The sequence below is a fragment of the Solanum pennellii genome, chromosome 1, assembly GCF_001406875.1.
Source record: "Solanum pennellii chromosome 1, SPENNV200".
In the NCBI taxonomy this organism is placed as follows: domain Eukaryota; kingdom Viridiplantae; phylum Streptophyta; class Magnoliopsida; order Solanales; family Solanaceae; genus Solanum; species Solanum pennellii.
Window position 1 is genome coordinate 43,753,470 of NC_028637.1, and position 17,416 is coordinate 43,770,885.

Consider the following 17,416-nt stretch of genomic DNA (forward strand, 5'->3'; position numbering starts at 1 on the left):
TAAAAATGAAATTCAATTTTTTTCTTGCAGTTTCTTCGATCCAGCTACTAACACAAGGCGAACCTAACCTTAGCTTATTTTCCATTAACTTTCACGTGAGAACAGGGAGGAATAGCCACGTCAATTCAATTATTATTTAGAAAATATATGTGACCCATCTTACCATGCTTTCTAAGGCAAATTTCCTTCTCATTCAAAATAATCTCACTGGAAATTAACCTAGGGAGACAAATTTTCCACGAACAACCTAATACCACTATCCATTCTAGATTCCTATCATGCCATAATTATATAAGAATAATCATAACACTACCACTGTTATAACCTCGTCCTTTCCAATATCTCTTCTAATTCTAATACTATAGTAATATTACACTATATAACAATGATATGACCATGCACATATAACCAATATCCAAGTAAAATTTTGATTACCTGATGAGATAATTGTTTCTTGACTGCTGCAGATAAGGTTTTCAACGCTAAATCCTTATTTCCCCTTTTTCAGAATATTTCCTCCTAATTATTATATGACTTATTATAAGAGTGGTGAAAGTGACCCACTATTTATTTTACTATTAACCTCTTTAACCACTAACTAAATAAATTATTAAAATTACCCCACTAATTTAATAATTATAATTATGAATAGTCCAAAACACCCATTTAAATCTATAGGAAAGTATTTTCAGACATAAAAAGTTCTAGTGCTCAAAACGACCGAAAATGGTCATTACATATAAGTTATGATTTGATTAAAAAAAACGTTTATATGTATGTGTCTATATATTATTATTATTATTATATTATTTATAAAGTGTGACGTTTTTATTAGAAAATATTAATGATGATAAAAAACTAATTAAATACTTCTAATATATTTAAGATTGTAATATTGGGCGAGTTATAATATATTATATAGAAAATAAAGATTTTAATAATAATAAATTAGAGACCGCCCTTGGCCGCCTTTGTGATGTTCTATTCCCTTCAACCCTGTAAATGTACTAGGCAGGAAGGCAATTGTTGAATCACCGCTTTACTTTCCCCCTTATGATTTGGCGTTATTTCGGTTATTGTTATTATTGATCAGAATCTTGGTAATTAGTGTATGATCAAAATTCAGGATAATTATTTTGTGATCAAGATACAAGTAGTTATTGTATGATCAAGATTCCGGGTAATTGTTGTGGCTTATCTTTATTTTTGATATGGGTCATTTATTGTTGATACTTGGCTAATTTTCGTTTAATTTGGATAACTATTGTTGTTCAAGATTCTGGGTAGTTATGGTTTGTTCAAGATACTGGGTGATTATTGTTGATCAGAATAATGGGTAATTGTTGCATACAATTCTCTTCAGAAGATGAGTTGATGCCTTCCTTTGGGAGCGCTCGATTGTGCAATGATTCCATTCCGGGATTCCGTGCTTCGAAAAGTCTTTTTTGATGTGTCGGTGGCAGCCTATGTGTTTGATTTTTGATTTCTTGGTCATCTCAGGATTATATAAATCTGAAGTTTTTGATATGGTTAAATTACTGTTTGATCAAGATAATCGGTAAATTATGTTGATTAAGATATAGACAATTATTGTTTGATCAAAGATAATGGGTAATTATTGTATATTATTCTCTTCGGAAGATAAGCTGATGCCTTCCTTCGGGTAAATATTCCGCACTTTAAAGTCCTTTTTGATGTGTTCCTGTAGTAGCATATGTGTTTGGCTTTTGATTCTTGTCGATCTCAGAATTATTTAAATCTCACGTTATCTACTTTCCAATCTATGGAAATCTTTGATCATCTCTTTAGAGAAGGAATGCTAGGGGTTTGGGGTTTACCTTTTCAGTTTACAATTGTTTTTTCTAATTTATTGATTCTTTATTGTTGTTTGTTTGATCAGGTATGGGTAATGACCCCTGTTAATGTTACCTTGGTCTCAATGTTAAGTCTTCAGATTTTGTTGTGACAATTCGTGTGTTTTGTCAAACTCTGTAACCTAGAAATTTCCTTTTGTTGAATCACAAATCACAATACAAGTATGATTGGAGATTTGGTTCGCATGCATTGCTTGCTTGGATCTTCTAGTCTAGTGGAGATGTCAGTTTGGATTTGATATCTTGACTTCCATCTTTAATGCTAATTATGATGCTAATCGTGTGTCTCCTCACATCAACTTCTTTTACCTTGTTATGTTGTTAATACATAGATGGGCATCTAGGTGCAAGTGGTTCTACAGGGACAAGTGTCTTGCTATGGTGTTTGTGGCCGGGAAAGATGTGGCAATTCCCAGGTCTGTAAAGGTTTTAGAGTGTTCAGTCCCTCAAAGCTTTGCTCAAAACTGGTATGAAATGGAAGTTTGTGTATAGTGTGTTCAGCTCCCAGTTAATTTTAGTTTTTAATTCAAATGTTCGTGATTTTGATGATCCTAGTGTCTTATGGTGTTATAGGCACTAGATAAAGTCAAGAGTAAGTTCTGGATCTTTGATAGTGCAGTAAAGTGCTCTTCTGCTACTTATCATCTCGCTGTTTTCCTTTGTTATCTCGCCAGCTTGTTTGTGTTCCTTGGTGAATGAATGTGTAGACCACATGGTGACAGTAACAGAGTAGTAGATTTGGGAACTTCTAAGGATTGTATCCGACATGCATTCATGTGCTCCTTGTTTATTGGTCTTCTTGGTCCTTGCACTTCAAAATGGATATTGTTAGGCTTCAATCAAAATAGGGGTTCTTTATCTTTTCTCTTGCATCTCTCTTGATTTCTTAGGTGATATGGGAACTTCTAAGGATTGTATGCGGTATTCATTCCTGTACACCTTGTTTATTGGTCTTCTTGGTCCTTGCAGTCCAAGATGGATATTGTTGGACTTCAACTAAAATGGGTTTCTTAGTCCATGTTTCTTGCATTTATAGTGTTTTCTTAGGTGATATGGGTTCTGTCAGCTTTGCACTTAACTGGTTCCTTTTTTTGTGCTTGTAGCTGGGTCTTACCGAGTAGGGAATTTTTTTTCATGGAGAGGCTTTGCTTGGCCATTTGTGTTGAGGTTTCTTGGTTCAGATAATTGTAAGTATTGAACCAATTTGTCAAAAATTGCTGCTGTATGGAACTTGCCAAGCTAAGATAGTTTTTCGTGCACTCTATCTGGATGTGTATGTTCCTCGATGATCTAATTGATGAGATTTCTAGTGGTTGATTGGTATCTAGTCGTATTGACACCGGATAAATACTCCAAACTCAATCCTGGATCTCTTGACAGCACGACCGCTATTAGACCATCTCTTTGCTGTTCTCTCTGGCTCATATTCTCCGGTACCTTTTTCTTGCATCACCCCAGCTTGATTTTGTTTGTTGGATGGATGCTAGTTGAGAGGAATAGATTTGGAAAATTTTGAAGATTGATGCCCAGTGTTCGATAAAGTGGTTTTCCAAAGTTTTCTTTGCCATTTTTGTGCTTGCATTGCAATCTGAATATCATCAGGCTTTGAGAGAGGGGTTTTGCAATCTTGTTGGCCTTTTCTCTAGTGGGTTTAGTCAGCTTTGCATGTAACTCTTCCTTTCATTCCTTAGCTTGCAACTATTGGGTCCTACAAAGCAGTAAATTCTTCTTTTCATGGAGGTACCTTATTTTTGTCCATATGTGTTGAGGTTTCATTAAGTCTTTTATGAGTATAGATAAATTTCTCTTCCCTATTGACTCCTTTGTCTTTGTCATAACTACTGTTGTATGGTATTTTTTTTCAATTAGAACATCATTTTCACCAATGTGTACTGTATTTTGCTGCCTTGGAGTTCTTAGTTCAGATGCTTATGTTCTTATGGTGGTACAATTGATAAGGTCTCTTATAGTGATAATGTCTCTTACTCTCTTATGGCTATGGATACCTGATAAGTACTTGACCAATGCTGGATCTTCTGATAGTGGCGTATATACTTCTGAACTTTTCTTCTTTTAGCTACTTAACAAACTGCTCTCATTTTTTTGTTATATCACTAGTTTTTTTGGTTGTCCAGATGTGTAGACCATGCGGTGACCACTATTATGGACGTTTAGATTTGGAGATTTAAAAGCTTGGTTAACTAACACGTGATCCTTTGCCTCCTTTTGATCTTTTTGGTGCTTGCATTGCAATCTGGATGTTTTCTGGAGTCTGACAAAAGGGGGTTTCAGTCTCATCTATAGCATCTCTAGTGATCAGTTAGGTGGTTTTGGGTTCATCAGGTTTGCTCTAACTGTTTCCTTCTTTCTTTTCTTGCAGCCATTGCCCAGGGCAGTGAATTTTTCTTTTCATGGAGCTTCTTTAGTCAAGTCTTCTATGAGTAGAGAGATTTTCGATTCAATCTCTTACCTAGTGGCCTTTTGTCTTTGATCAAAGCGAGTGTTGTATGGAAGTTTTTCAACTAGGACATTATTTTTCACCGGTGTGTGTTGTATTCTGCTGTCATGAAGTTTGTCCAGATGCTTATGTTCTTTAATCCTCCAATTGATGAGTTCTTCTATGGCTTATGGATCCTTGATAAGTACTCGTCCAATTCTTGATTTCATTTGATAGTGGCGTAGAATACTTCTTTACTTTTATTCTACCTACTTGCTTAACTTCTCTGCTTCCCCGTATTTTTCGTTGCCACACTGGTTTGGTTTGGTTGGATGAAAATGTACTAGTATACTCGGCCATGTGTTGTTTTGGTTGGATGGATATGTAGTAGACCATGTGGTGTCACCGTTATGGACGTTCAAATTTGGAAATTTCAAAGGTTGGTTTACCAACATGAGATCCTCTGCCATCTTTTGGTCTTTCTAGTGCTTGCACAACAATCTGGATATTGTTCGGGCTTCGACCGAAGGTAGTTTTCAGTCTCGTCTATGGCATCTCTAGTGATTACTTAGGTGATTTTGTATTGTCAGATTTGCACTTAACTGTTCCATTCTTTCTGTTCATGCAGCCATGGTAACATGGCAATGAATTATTCTTTTCATGGAGTGGATGTGCTTGCCTGCTTGTGATGAGGTCTTTTCAGTTTAAGTTTTATGAGTATCAAAATTTTTTATTAGGTTTTATTCGGGAGTTCCTCTACTAAGATAGTATTTTTCACTAGTGTGTGTTGTTGTTCTGCTGCTGTGAAGTTTGTAATCCAGACACTATGTACTTCGATGATCCAATTGATAAGGTCTCCTATGGCGATGGACACTTATTAAGTATTTAGCCAATTTTGGACTTCTCCTTAGACAGTGCCATAAATGGTCCTCTACATCTGGTCTTCTAGCTACAGATATCGTGGTTATCACAACTTAGTTTTTTGTTTGGATGGATGTGTAGACTACAGTATAGAGGTTAAGAGATTTGGAGATTTCAAAGGTTGATATCTAGAATGGTATCTCTGTACCTTCTCGGTCTGTTTGATTCCTGCACTGCAATTTTGATATATTGGTCAAGGCTTCAACAAAAAGTGAGTTTTAAATCTTGTCCATATGGCATCTCTAATGATTTCTTAGATGGTATGGGTTTCATTAGTTTTTAACTTGACTGTACCGTTCTCTTTCTGCTTGCAGCCATTGGGTCTGACAGAGCAATGAACTATTCTTTTCATGGAGCAGCTTTCTTTGTCAATTTATAACAAGGTTTCCGTGGTTCAGGCTTTTATGAGTTCTGACATTTTCAACTAAGATAGTTTTTTTTTCATTAGTGTGTGCTGGTATTCTACTGCCATTTGAGTGTTTAGTCCAGATGCCTGTTTTCTTTGATGATCCAGTTGATGAAATTCCTGATAGTTGATGGTATGGAAGTGTACTAAATTTTGGATCTTTCAAAACTTCATAAATGGTCATCTCTTTTGGTGTTCTTGCTGCTTATCTTCTCTGCTTCATTTTTCTTTTATTACGCTAGCTTGATTTTGTTTGTTTATTGTGGATGTGTCGTGACAGTTGAGAGTAATAAACTTGGATGAAGGTTGGTGGCCAGTGTGCATTTCTCTGCACCCTGTTTCTTTGCCATATTGGTGCTTGCATTCTAGTTAGGAGATTATCGAGCTTTGAAAGAAGGCGGTTCTCAATTTTGTCTGGAATTCGTAGTGAATTCTGTTGTGTTATGGTCTTTGCCGGATTTGCACTTGAACTTGTTCCATTCTTTCTGTGCTTGCAGCTGCTGGGTCTTACTGAGTGATAGATTCTTCTTTTCATGGAACGACATGATCTGTCAATTTAGTATTGAGATTTATTGTTTGATGCTCTAATGATTGAAGTCTTTAATTCAGTAATCTTCCCTAGTCAAAATGGGTCACTTCTTTCTTGTCAACATTGCATCAGTACTGTGTATTTTGTTGTGATATTTATTATTTAATAATCCAGATGCTTATGTTCTTTGGTGATCCAACTGATGAGATCTTTATGGTTATGGACAACACTTGATAAGTGTATCCGAACTCAATCATGTTTTTCATATGGCCCTGTAACGCATTCATGTACTTTCATGCTCTCGCTACTTAACCTCTCTCTGATTCGTTTGGAGATTTTATAGTATGGTTGCATCCATCCGTGGACCATGATTCTTGCCATTTTGGTGCAATCTGTTTGTTGGATATCACCAGGCATCAGGAACAGGGCACCTTGCAATATTATCTTGTTTGGCATCTCTAGTGCTCTCTCATGCATGGTATTTTCTACTTGCCTGTTACGTTCTTTTTGTGCATGCGACGATTGGGGCTTCCAGCATGAAACTCAGGTTTCTTCCTAATCAGTAGGTCCCTTTTCTCTTTGTCAAAACTTCTGTTGTGTGGAAGTTCTCAAGAATAATATTTTTCACTAGTGAGTGTTATACTCTGTTGACATGAAGTATTTAGTCTAGATGCATTTTCTTGGATTTACCCACGATGATTAGATCTCTGATTGCAATGGACACCTGAGGAGTACCCAAGCACAATTTTGTATCTTCTTATGGCCCATGGAGCTCCTCCTACTTCGGTGTTCGTGCTACTTATTGCCTGTTACATTCTTATTGTGCATGCAACGGTTAGGTCTTCCAGCATGAACTTCAACTCAGGTTTCTTTCTAATCACTAGGTCCCTTTTCTCTTTGTCAACTAACCTTTTGTTGTGTGTGAGTTCTGAAGAAATGATAATATTTTTCACTAGTTTGTGTTGTACTCTGCTGGCATGAAGTTTTTAGTCTAGATGCTTTTTCTTGGATTTATCCAAATGATGATGAGACCCTGATTGCTATGGACACTTGAGAAGTACCCAAGATCAATTTTATATCTTCTTATGACTCATGGAGCTCCTCCTACTTCGGTGTTCGTGCTACTTATTACCTGTTATGTTGTTTTTGTGCGTGCAACGGTTGGGTCTTCCGGCATGAAATTCAACTCAGGTTTCTTTCTAATCACTAGGTCCCTTTTCTCTTTATCTTAACCTTCTGTTGTGTGGAAGTTCTCAAGAAATGATAATCTTTTTCACTATTGTGTGCTGTACTCTACTGGCACGAAGTTTTTTTGTCTAGATGCTTTTTCTTGGATTTATCCAAATGATGATGATAAACCTGATCGTTACGACGCCTGAGAAGTACCCAATCTCATTTTTATATCTTCTTATGGCCCGTGGAGCTACTCCTACTTCGGTATTCGTGCTACTTATTACCTGTTATGTTCTTTATGTGCATGCAATTTGGCATGGACTTCAACTAATTTTTCTTCCTAATCAGCAGGTCTCTTTTCTCTTTGTCAAAACCTTCTATTGTGTGGAAGTTCTCAAGAAATGATAATATTTTTCACTAGTGTGTGTTGTATTCTGCTGGCATGTAGTTTTAAGTCTAGATGTTTTTTCTTGGATTTATTCAAATGATGATGAGATTCCTCATTGTTATGGACACCTGAGAAGTACCCAAGCTCAATTTTATGTCTTCTTATGTCCTGTGGAGCTCCTCCTACTTCAGTGTTCGTGCTACTTATCTTCTCTATTTCCATTTTCTTATGTTTATCCCACTGTTTGATTTTGTTTGTTTGGATGCATGTTTGTAGACTACGTGGTGATCATGAGGGAACCAAATTTGGTATATTTTGAAGTTTGGCCTCTGTGTGTGTCCTTCCCTTGTTCACCCTGCATTTTGGTGCTTGCGCTTAAACTGCAATTTGGATATTACCAGGCACTGGCAAGGGAGTTGCAAATTCTTGTCTGGCACCTCTAGTGATCTCTCCTATGTTGCATGGGTTTCGCAGCTTCAACTCTAACTGTTCCCTTCTTTTTGTGCTTTGCTGTTGTTGGGTCTTTCAAGATCAGAGGGATTCTTATTTTCATGGAGAAGCCTTGTTTGTCTTAGCGCTGAAATTCCCTTATTCAGGCTTTGTATTAGTACCTAGGTCTTCGATTAAGTTCTCTTCTCTCGTCATACTGATCCCCTTATCTCGTTGGTGGAAGTTCTGTTAAGCGGAAGTCTTCAATTATGATAACTATCTCCACAAGTGCATTTTCAGCTTTCAGTCCAGATGCTTTGTTTTGCGATGATCAAACTGATCAGTTATCTTATGGTGTGGATCTCTGGTAATTAATCTCAGTTCTGGATTTTTCCATAATCTACCTTTTGTGTTATAGCTACTTATCTTCTCTGCTTCCATTTCTATTTGCTCACCGCACCAGTTTGAGTTTGGTCTATTGGAACGATGTATATACCACAGAGTGAACAGTATTTGAGGATTAGATTTAGAAATTTAAAAGCTTATCTTCATTAAGGTGGTCGGTTAGGTACTTGCGTTGCAATCTGGATACCGTTAGGGCTTTAAGAAAAAAGGGGTTTTTTAAACTTTGGATTTAACTGTTATTTCTGTGCTTGTAGCTGTGTTCTTAAAGATCTAATTTCTTCTTTTCATAGAGCAACCTTTGTTGATTATGTTGAGGTTTCGTTTGGTTCCAGCTCCTGTATGTGTTCGGTTCTCTTCTCTAATCAGTATTTATCTTTTCTCACCACACTCTTTTCAAAGTGGTGCTCTTCTAGTTATTAGTTTAAACTTAAAATTTTACATGTCAGTGTGTTACAGTACATGGTCATTTATATTTGATTTTTGGTTCATTTATTGGGTGCAGCATCTGCACCATGTCACTACAATTTTTAGACTAATTATTATTAGGTAAATGAAGCCTCTTTTTTTTGAAGATCTCTCCCCTATCCTTTTTCTGAAACATGTGCATTATATACAGACATTGAATCATTTGACGAGCCGCTTCAGTGTCTTAGCTATTATGTAAAAGTTTAATATGAAAAGGTAGCTCCTGCACACTTGTTTTCTCCATAAAGCGTTGCCCGTCTTTGCACCAAAGAGAGAAATTCATTAAAACTAGAACAAAACAAGTAAACGAACATGCCTCATCTTTTGCGTGACAGGTCATGTACAGTCTTTATGTATTTATATCACAAAAGTAACTATTGTTTTTTGTGTAAAAGATCTTCTCATGAGATACCCTTGTAGATCCATTACATATTAGATCATTGTGCATGTTGGGAATTTTTTCAATGAATTTTGTTTTTCTAAATACTCTTCTCAGATGAGCTTTGTACTATATTCTTGATAAGGTTGAAATTGCCTTTGATTATAGGTAACTGTTGTGTTGTTTTTTCATTCGGTGTATTTTTGATGTATGTTTAGTCAAATGTCACTTCACTGATTGTATGTTTCCTAAGATGTCACTTAACATTGAATTTGTGCAGCCAATGTCACTTCACAAGTCTGTCACTGATGGTTTCTTTACTTCGTTCTCGTCATGTTCTATTCCCAGCTATAACTCATTTCTTATTTCAGGAAATTTCCTTCGTCCTTGGAGTTCTCTTATATTGTGAGGGATTAGGAACGTTGCACAGCCCCACCCAGACCAAGTTATGACAATTTTGAAATGTGATGCTGTCTTGTCTTGCCTTCATTCATCAAGTGCAGCTCTCCAATTCACCTCACTTACATATGGTTGTTAGACTTTAGATATCAAATGGTTATAGAGGAATTTCCATTTTTATCATTTCCCCTTGTAATATATATGAGTCTGTTCCATTGTGCTTTAATTTTCTCTGTTGCATCATCCGAATAATACTTTGGTAAAGAGGGATCCGACTATGATTTTTAAGGTATTCAGGTTCTTAGGAGTTGTCATATTTGTCCATATGTGCTGCTGAAGTTCCATTAGTTCAGTCTTTTACGAGTATAGATAGTTTTCAGTTCAGTTCTTTCCTAATGACTCCTTTGTCTGTCATAACTAATGTTGTATGCAAGTTTCTCAATTAGGACATTACTTTCACCAGTGTGTGTTGTATTCTGCTCCCATGAAGTTCTCAGTCCTGACGCTTATATTCTTTGATGATTCAATTGATGAGGTCTCTTATGGTGATGAGGTCTCTTACTCTCTTATGCTATGGACAGCTGATAAGTACTTGACCAACTCTAGATCTTTTGTGAGTGGCGTAAAATGCTTCTTACTTTTGTTCTTTTAGCTACTTATCTTCCCTGCTTCCATTTTTTCGTTGTAAATCTTTTTTTTGGTTGTATGGTTGGGCTGACCATCGACGTTCAAATTTGGAAATTTCAAAGCTTGGTTAACCAAAATGTAATCCTTTACCACCTTTTGGTCTGCACTGCAATCTGGATATTGTCCAGGCTTCAGTGTATGGGATTTGTTTTGGTCTCGTCTATGGCATCTCTAGTGATGACTTGGGTGGTTTGGGGTTGTCAGATTTGTTTTTAGCTGTTCCCTTCTTTTTGTTGTTGCAGAACACAACCATTGGTTTCAAGGTAGTGACTTGTTCTTTTTACGGAGTGGCCATGTTTGTCCGTTTGTGTTGATGTTTCTTAAGTTAAGTCTTTATGAGTATCGAGATTTTTGACTCAGTTTTCTTCCTTGATGTCGTATCTTCGTCAAAACTACTGTTTGGTAAAGAGGGATCTGACTATTATTTTTTCAGAATTCAGCTTCTTAGTTCTCTTGGAATTTGTTGTGTAATCAGGTAAGTGTTAGAACTATCTTCTTTCTTACCTCCCCCAAATCTGAGTAGAGCTGTTGGTTGGCTGCCTCTTCCTGATGGTTAAGAGATGTTGATGGTGGGTCAATTTGTGCAAGATTTTTAATCAGGTCTTCCATACTGTGATGATGAGAATGTTCTGTTGTCAAATTTGATTACATGATCTTACGGTTTTCACCAAGTTGTAACTGTCTATGGTGGTTTGAATTTGATATCTCTACGTAATGTCGTACTCATTTGTTTCATCCCACTGCCCTCTATAAACATCCCGTCTTGGTCGGAATGGGTATGGCTGGCACCTCGAGTTCTTTTCTCCCTCCAATAGTCTTATCTGATCCGGTGAGCTTAAATTTTGTCCCAGATGCATGTTTCTGCTCCTTGGTTGTGTCTATTGGATGTTTCGATGGAGGGGTCAAGGATTTTTTTAGGTTTCTTACATATTGCAACTAGTTTTGTGTTAGCAGTGAAAGTTGACGAGTTTTGGTTATTTACAGAATTGGATAGATCTGGATTCATTGATGTTGTGTCCTATCCAGAAGTTTTCTGATTTTGCTATATAGGCATGGAACATGAGGAGATCTGTCAGTTGAAGAAAAAAATGTCTGGCAAAATACTTGGCCTCCTGTGCAGGAAGTTAGACCTGAAGGGTAATCTTATGGTGTAGGATATCATTTTCTGGGTTTGCTGATCTATTTTTAAGTTGACTTGGCTGTAAATTCTCACTTTTGTTGGTTTCTTGAAGCATCCAAGGACTTCCTATTTAGGTTATGCCAATTCCTTTCTGGTTCTGCCCGAGGTAATGATTGTAAGGGCATACACCATGCAGTTTCTGTTTTTGGATGTCAATAATCTTTGTAACGAAGTAAACCTCATATCTGATACATCTTTTTCTTGCATCTTCTCCTCTGGAACACTATTCAGTAGAAGTTTCTCAGCCTTCCCTTGTAGATGTTGCTCTCTATATTCCATGTTATTAGGCGATTGACTCATCAAAAATCATGAAGAGGTCTCCCTCTGAGGTCTTCTGGTTTTCTTTATCTACCTATATCTTTAAATGGAGTACGGGTGCTGGAGTAGTGGAATTTTTACGTGTTATCTACCATGAACAAGTCTTAGTTGGGCAGTGATGTTGTGTTATCCACCCAATTAGTTAGATGGGGTCATACACCTAGAATGAGAAGGAACAATATCAAAGTGTTTCTGATAAGCAGTCTGTTATAGTCATTAACAGTGGTTATTAATGTTTGACTCCTGTATTTAGAGCATTTATTGTATTTGCTTATTTGGATCTCTTACCTGTAAAAGCACTAGATGTGAGTGTGCTATTTTTGAAGTTTTGGAAGGTATTAGCATCTTGAAGTGGCTAGGTTGCTTTGGCTTCAGTTTGTTGTGGTATTTCTTTTTTTAAATATGGCAACTGAATGTTATTTCTGTTTTCTCTGAGTTCCAGTTGTCCAAATTTGCCTAAATGTGCCAAATAATTTGAGTGGGGTATTTCTCTTTACGCTCTAGTTGTCCAATATCGCTAGATAACTCTGAATGTGGTACTTCCTCTAAGATCCAGTTGTCTGAATTAGCCAGTTTAGAATTATCTGCTCAAAGATGTTGCTTTGGAGTAACTGTGAGTCCAGCTTTCTTCCTCTTTTCTCTTAAGTTCTTATAGCTATTATGATAGCGCTAGGACTATAAGACATTTTTTTTGGCTAAAATACCCAAAGTTAGTTACATATAAGCGTATTTTCTCTCCTAAAGTGGAGAGAAGTTGGGAGGATGATGAATCGGTTGTTGTGGATCATGTCAAATAGAAAAGGTCTTAGTACGATATGTTAAACAGAAAAAGGTCCCGGTATGATCTCTTTGATTCCTGTTTTTACATTGACTTGTTGTAGTCATCTTTGCATGTTGGAAGTATTTTAATATGTATTTTGGATTAAGATTACAAGTTCTTCTTGTTATTTTGAATGGGGGTGTGTTCAACTACGCTCGAGTGTTCTAGTCCCTAAGTACTGTCTAATGTGCTTTCTCCTAGAATATTTATTAATCTATGTGCACCTTGCTGTGTATGGGAGGATGAGTGTTCTATTAAGGTGGCAGTGTCGGTGTCTTAATTATGAGTTAAAACAGAATGTTCTAGCTGTGTATGGGAGGATGAGTGCTCTATTAAGGTGGCAGTGTCGGTGTCTTAATTATGAGTTAAAACAGAATGTTCTCAAAATAATTGTCTCCCCTCACATGTCGAAATGCAGTTACTGAATATAGGTAATATTTTAACTATTATAGGTGTGAAGTAGCTTTCTGTTTTGGGCTGTTGATGAGTTGGGTATATATTTTTTTGGCTTATCTCACATGCTTATTTGGTCCCTTTTGGTTTGGGATTGGTATTTGTGGATTTGTATCTTTGATGTGATAAAGCTTGAGTACAGGGAAGCGAGGAAATACTTTTTCCCAAAAAGTGGACTGATGGAAGTTTAATTCTGGAAGAAGCACTTGATGAAGCATCCCGAAATTTCATGTGTGTAGTGATGTTACTGGTGCAAAAAGTTTATATCAGGGTTCATGTTATTCTCTCTCTGTGCAAATACGTTATTGCTCTAGAACTGGAGAGTCTACTTTTTGGATATTATATATACTTTTAGTTTTTGAAGTTGGTATGTTATTGTGGAGTTTGCGAATGCAACTTCATCATGGTAGAGATGTATTTGAGTTGTAAGATAGAATTGATTTTGTAGTAGGGTTAGTTTATTTGATGCTACATTTTGTGTTTAGGGAATCCTTGTAATTCTGCCTGTTAAATCCCCAAGCCCGGACCAAGGAGAAGGGAAGGTGTGTTAGTATGAAATTAGTTCCATGTTCTTTTTAATTAATAGAAATGTTTCTGGAGTTACATATGACCATGGTGCCTCCCTAATCAGAGTGAGTCCCTTCTCTCTTGTCAAAACACTGTTTAGTGTGTATTTTGTTTCCATATTTGTTTTTTAATGATCCAGATGCTTTATGTTCTTTGGTTATCCAACTGGTGAGGATCTCCATGGTTATAGACAAGACATGATAAGTGTATTCAAATTCAATCGTATTCTTTTGATGGCCCTGTAAAGCACTCCTATTCTTTTCGTGATCTTGCTACTTACCTTCTATGATTTCGTTTAGCCTACAAGTTGATTTAGTTTGGTTGGATGAATATCTGTAGGCCACGAGGTGGTCGAAAGAGGATGATAATTGGATGCTTTGTAGTTTGGTTTTGGTGTACATACCCTGTGGACCATGTTTTTTGCCATTTGGTGCTTGCATTGCAATCTGGATATTGGGAATCACCAGGTAGTAATAAAAAGGTGCTTTTGCAATCTTATCTTGTTTGGCATCTCTAGTGATCTCTCCTGCGTGGTACGGGTTTCCACTTACCTGTTATGTTGTTTTTGTGCATGTAACCATGGGTTTTCCAGTGTTATGTTCTTTTTGTGCATGTAACCATGGGTTTTCCAGTGCATGAACTTCAAGTTTTCTTCCTAATCAATGAGTCCCTTCTCTTTGTCAAAACTACTATCATGTGGAAGTTCTGAACGATGATATTTACACTAGTGTCTGTTGTACTCTGCTGCGATAAAGTTCTTTAGTGTAGATGTTTTTTTTTGGAGGGTCCAAATGATGAGACCCCTGATTTTCATTTACACCTAAGAAGTACCGAAACTCAGTTTTAGATCTTCTTATGGCCCTAAGAGCTCCTCTTCTTTGGTGTTCTTGCTGCTCTTCTGCTTGCCATGCCTCTTGATTTTGTTTGTTTGGATGCATGTTCGGTGATCAACATGGTGATCGTGAGGGGAACATATTTGGTAATTTTGAAGTTTGGTTTCAGTGTGTCCTTTGGTTGTGCACCCTGTTCCTTCGTCATTTTGTTGCTTGCCCTTGCACTGGAATTTGGATATCACCAGCCACTGGCTAGGGAGTTGTTCTATCTTGTCTTGCATCTCTCTACTGATCTCTCCTCTGTTTATTTTTGGAGATCTCTCCCTCTATTGTTAACATTTTTTTGGAAAATGTGTATTATGTTCAGATATTCAATCATTTACGGAGTTGCTTTAGTCTGTTAGCCGTTGTGTAAACAGCACATTGTTTTTGCCACAGAACATTGCCATTTGAACAGTCAATTCATTGAATCTAGAATAGATGAAGTAAAAAACATGGCTTATCTTTTGTGTAACAAGTCATGTACACTCTTTATGTTATTTATCAACACAACCAGTTTTGTGTTGCCAGAGACGGTTGATGATTTTTGGATATTTATAGAATTCAGTAGGTCTAGATTTGTTGGTGCAGTTGTATATCCGCGAGTTGCAGAAAAGAATGTCCGCAGAATGCTTGGTCTCCTGTGTTGTGGACGTGAGACCTGAAGGATGAGATGATAACGCAGGGAATCTCTTTATGGGTTTTGCAATTTTATTTTGAAGTTTGAATTTGCTGTGAATTCTTACTTTTGTTTGTTTCTCAAGGCATCCAAGGACTTCCTGTTTAGGTTATGCCAATCTCTTTCTGATTCTACCCGAGGTAATGATAGTAAACATATAAACCATGCAGTTTCCGTTGTTGGATATCAATAATCTTTGCAGTGCTGTAAACCTCATCTCTGGTACCTGCAACAGATATATTTTCTTGCATCTTCTCCTCGGGAACACTATTCAGTAGAAGTTTCTGAGCCTTCCCTAGTATATGTTGCTCTCTATATTCATTTTGTTATGACTAATTTCCTGCTCAAGTCTTCTGGTTTTTATAATCTACCCATAAGCTTTAAATGGTGTGTAGGTGCTAGAGTAGTGGAATTTTAATGTGTTATATATCATAAATAAGTTTTAGTTGGCAGTGACATTGTGTCATCCAACCAATTAGTTAGGTGAGTTCATGCAGCTAGCATGAGAAGGGATGAGATTAAGGAGTTTCTGAGAAGCGATCAGTTATGTCTTTTAAAACGGTTTTGATAATGTTTGACTTCTGTTTTTTGAAGCGTTTGTTGTATTTGCTCATTTGGATCTCTTACCTATAAAACAACACTACACATGTGAGTGTACTATTTTTTGAAGTTGACGAAGGTATTAGCATCTTGTAGTAGCTAGGATAGTTTGGCTTCTGTTTGTCATGGTATTTCTTATCTAAATATGGCCACTGTATGGGGTATTTCAGTTCTAAATATGACCACTGTATGGGGTATTTCAGTTCTAAATATGACCACTGTGTGGCGTATTTCTGTTCTCTTTGTGCTCCAGTTCAAGTTTGCGAGATAATTTGAGTGGGTATTTCTCTTTTTTTAAGATCCAGTTGTACAATTTCCAGATAAATCTGAATGGGGTACTTCTGTTCTTCTAAGCTCCAGTTGTCTAAATTTGTCAGCCAAGAGTTATCAGCCTCAAGATGTTGCATTGGAGCAACTGTTGGTCCACATTTGTTCCTCTTTTCTCTCAAACACTTTTTGTTACTCCGGTAGCATTAGAATTAAAAGGGAATATTTTTTTCGGCTAAAATACATGAATTCAGTTCCATATAAGTGGATTTAATCTCCAAAAGTGGTGAAAAGTTGGGAGTAAATCGGTTGTTGTGGAGCATGTTTGACAGAAAAGGACCTATTATGATGTGGAGCATGTTAAACAGATAAACGTCCTGGAATGATCACTTGGATTCCTGTTTTTACATTGACCTATTCTGGTCATTTTTTCATGTTGGAAGTACTTGAATATCTATTTTGGATTAAAATTACAAGTTGTTCTTATTATTTTGTGGGGGTGGGTGTTCAATTACACTTGAGTGTTCTAGTCGCTCATTACTATCTAATGTGCTTTCTCCTACAATGTGTAGTGATTATTAATGTATGTGCACCTTGCAGGATATGAGTGTTCTATTAGAGCGGCAGTGTCGGTGATAGAGTGTGAACTGAGTGAGAATTGGATACTCCCAGAATAATTGTCTCCTCTCACTGTCTCACGTGTATGAAATGCAGATACTGAATATAAGTGGTATATAGGTACTATTCTAAAAAGTATAGGTGTGAAGTAACTTTCTGATTTGGGTTGTTATGAAGAGTTGGGATCTCTTTGTTTGGCTTATCTCACATGCTTAGATTGGTCTCTTTTGGTTTGGAATTAGTATCTTGGATATAGTAAAGCTTGAGTTCAGGGAAAACAAGGATATACTTTTTCTCAAAACATGGACTAATGGAAGTTTAACTCTGGAAGAAGCACTCGATGAAGCATCCCGAAATCTTGATGAAGCACTTGATTCCATGTGTAGTGATGAAGCTGATGCAAAAATTTATTTCAAGGTACATATTGTTCTCTCTTTGTGCAGATGCTTTGTAGCTGTAGAACTGGAGAATATGATTTCTGCATATTATATATATACTATTTGTTTTTGAAGGTGCAATGAAATTGTGTATGTCACGACGAATGCCATTC

General features: G+C 36.8%; 1 long non-coding RNA gene across 10 annotated transcripts in view; it reads left to right on the forward strand.

The window, feature by feature from the left end:
• The first annotated feature begins 960 nt into the window (after positions 1 to 960).
• Positions 961 to 17,416, forward strand: part of LOC107010001 — a 39,702-nt gene continuing 23,246 nt past the window's right edge. For 3 of the 10 annotated variants that reach the window (XR_003575984.1, XR_003575983.1, XR_003575979.1), the window contains exons 1-4: positions 961 to 4,840; positions 4,940 to 5,443; positions 5,547 to 8,524; positions 9,778 to 17,283. This is a non-coding gene — a long non-coding RNA (uncharacterized LOC107010001). The remainder of the gene's footprint in view (positions 4,841 to 4,939; positions 5,444 to 5,546; positions 8,525 to 9,777; positions 17,284 to 17,416) is intronic. The other 7 variants (XR_003575980.1, XR_003575981.1, XR_003575986.1 and 4 more) reach the window with 7 other exon arrangements.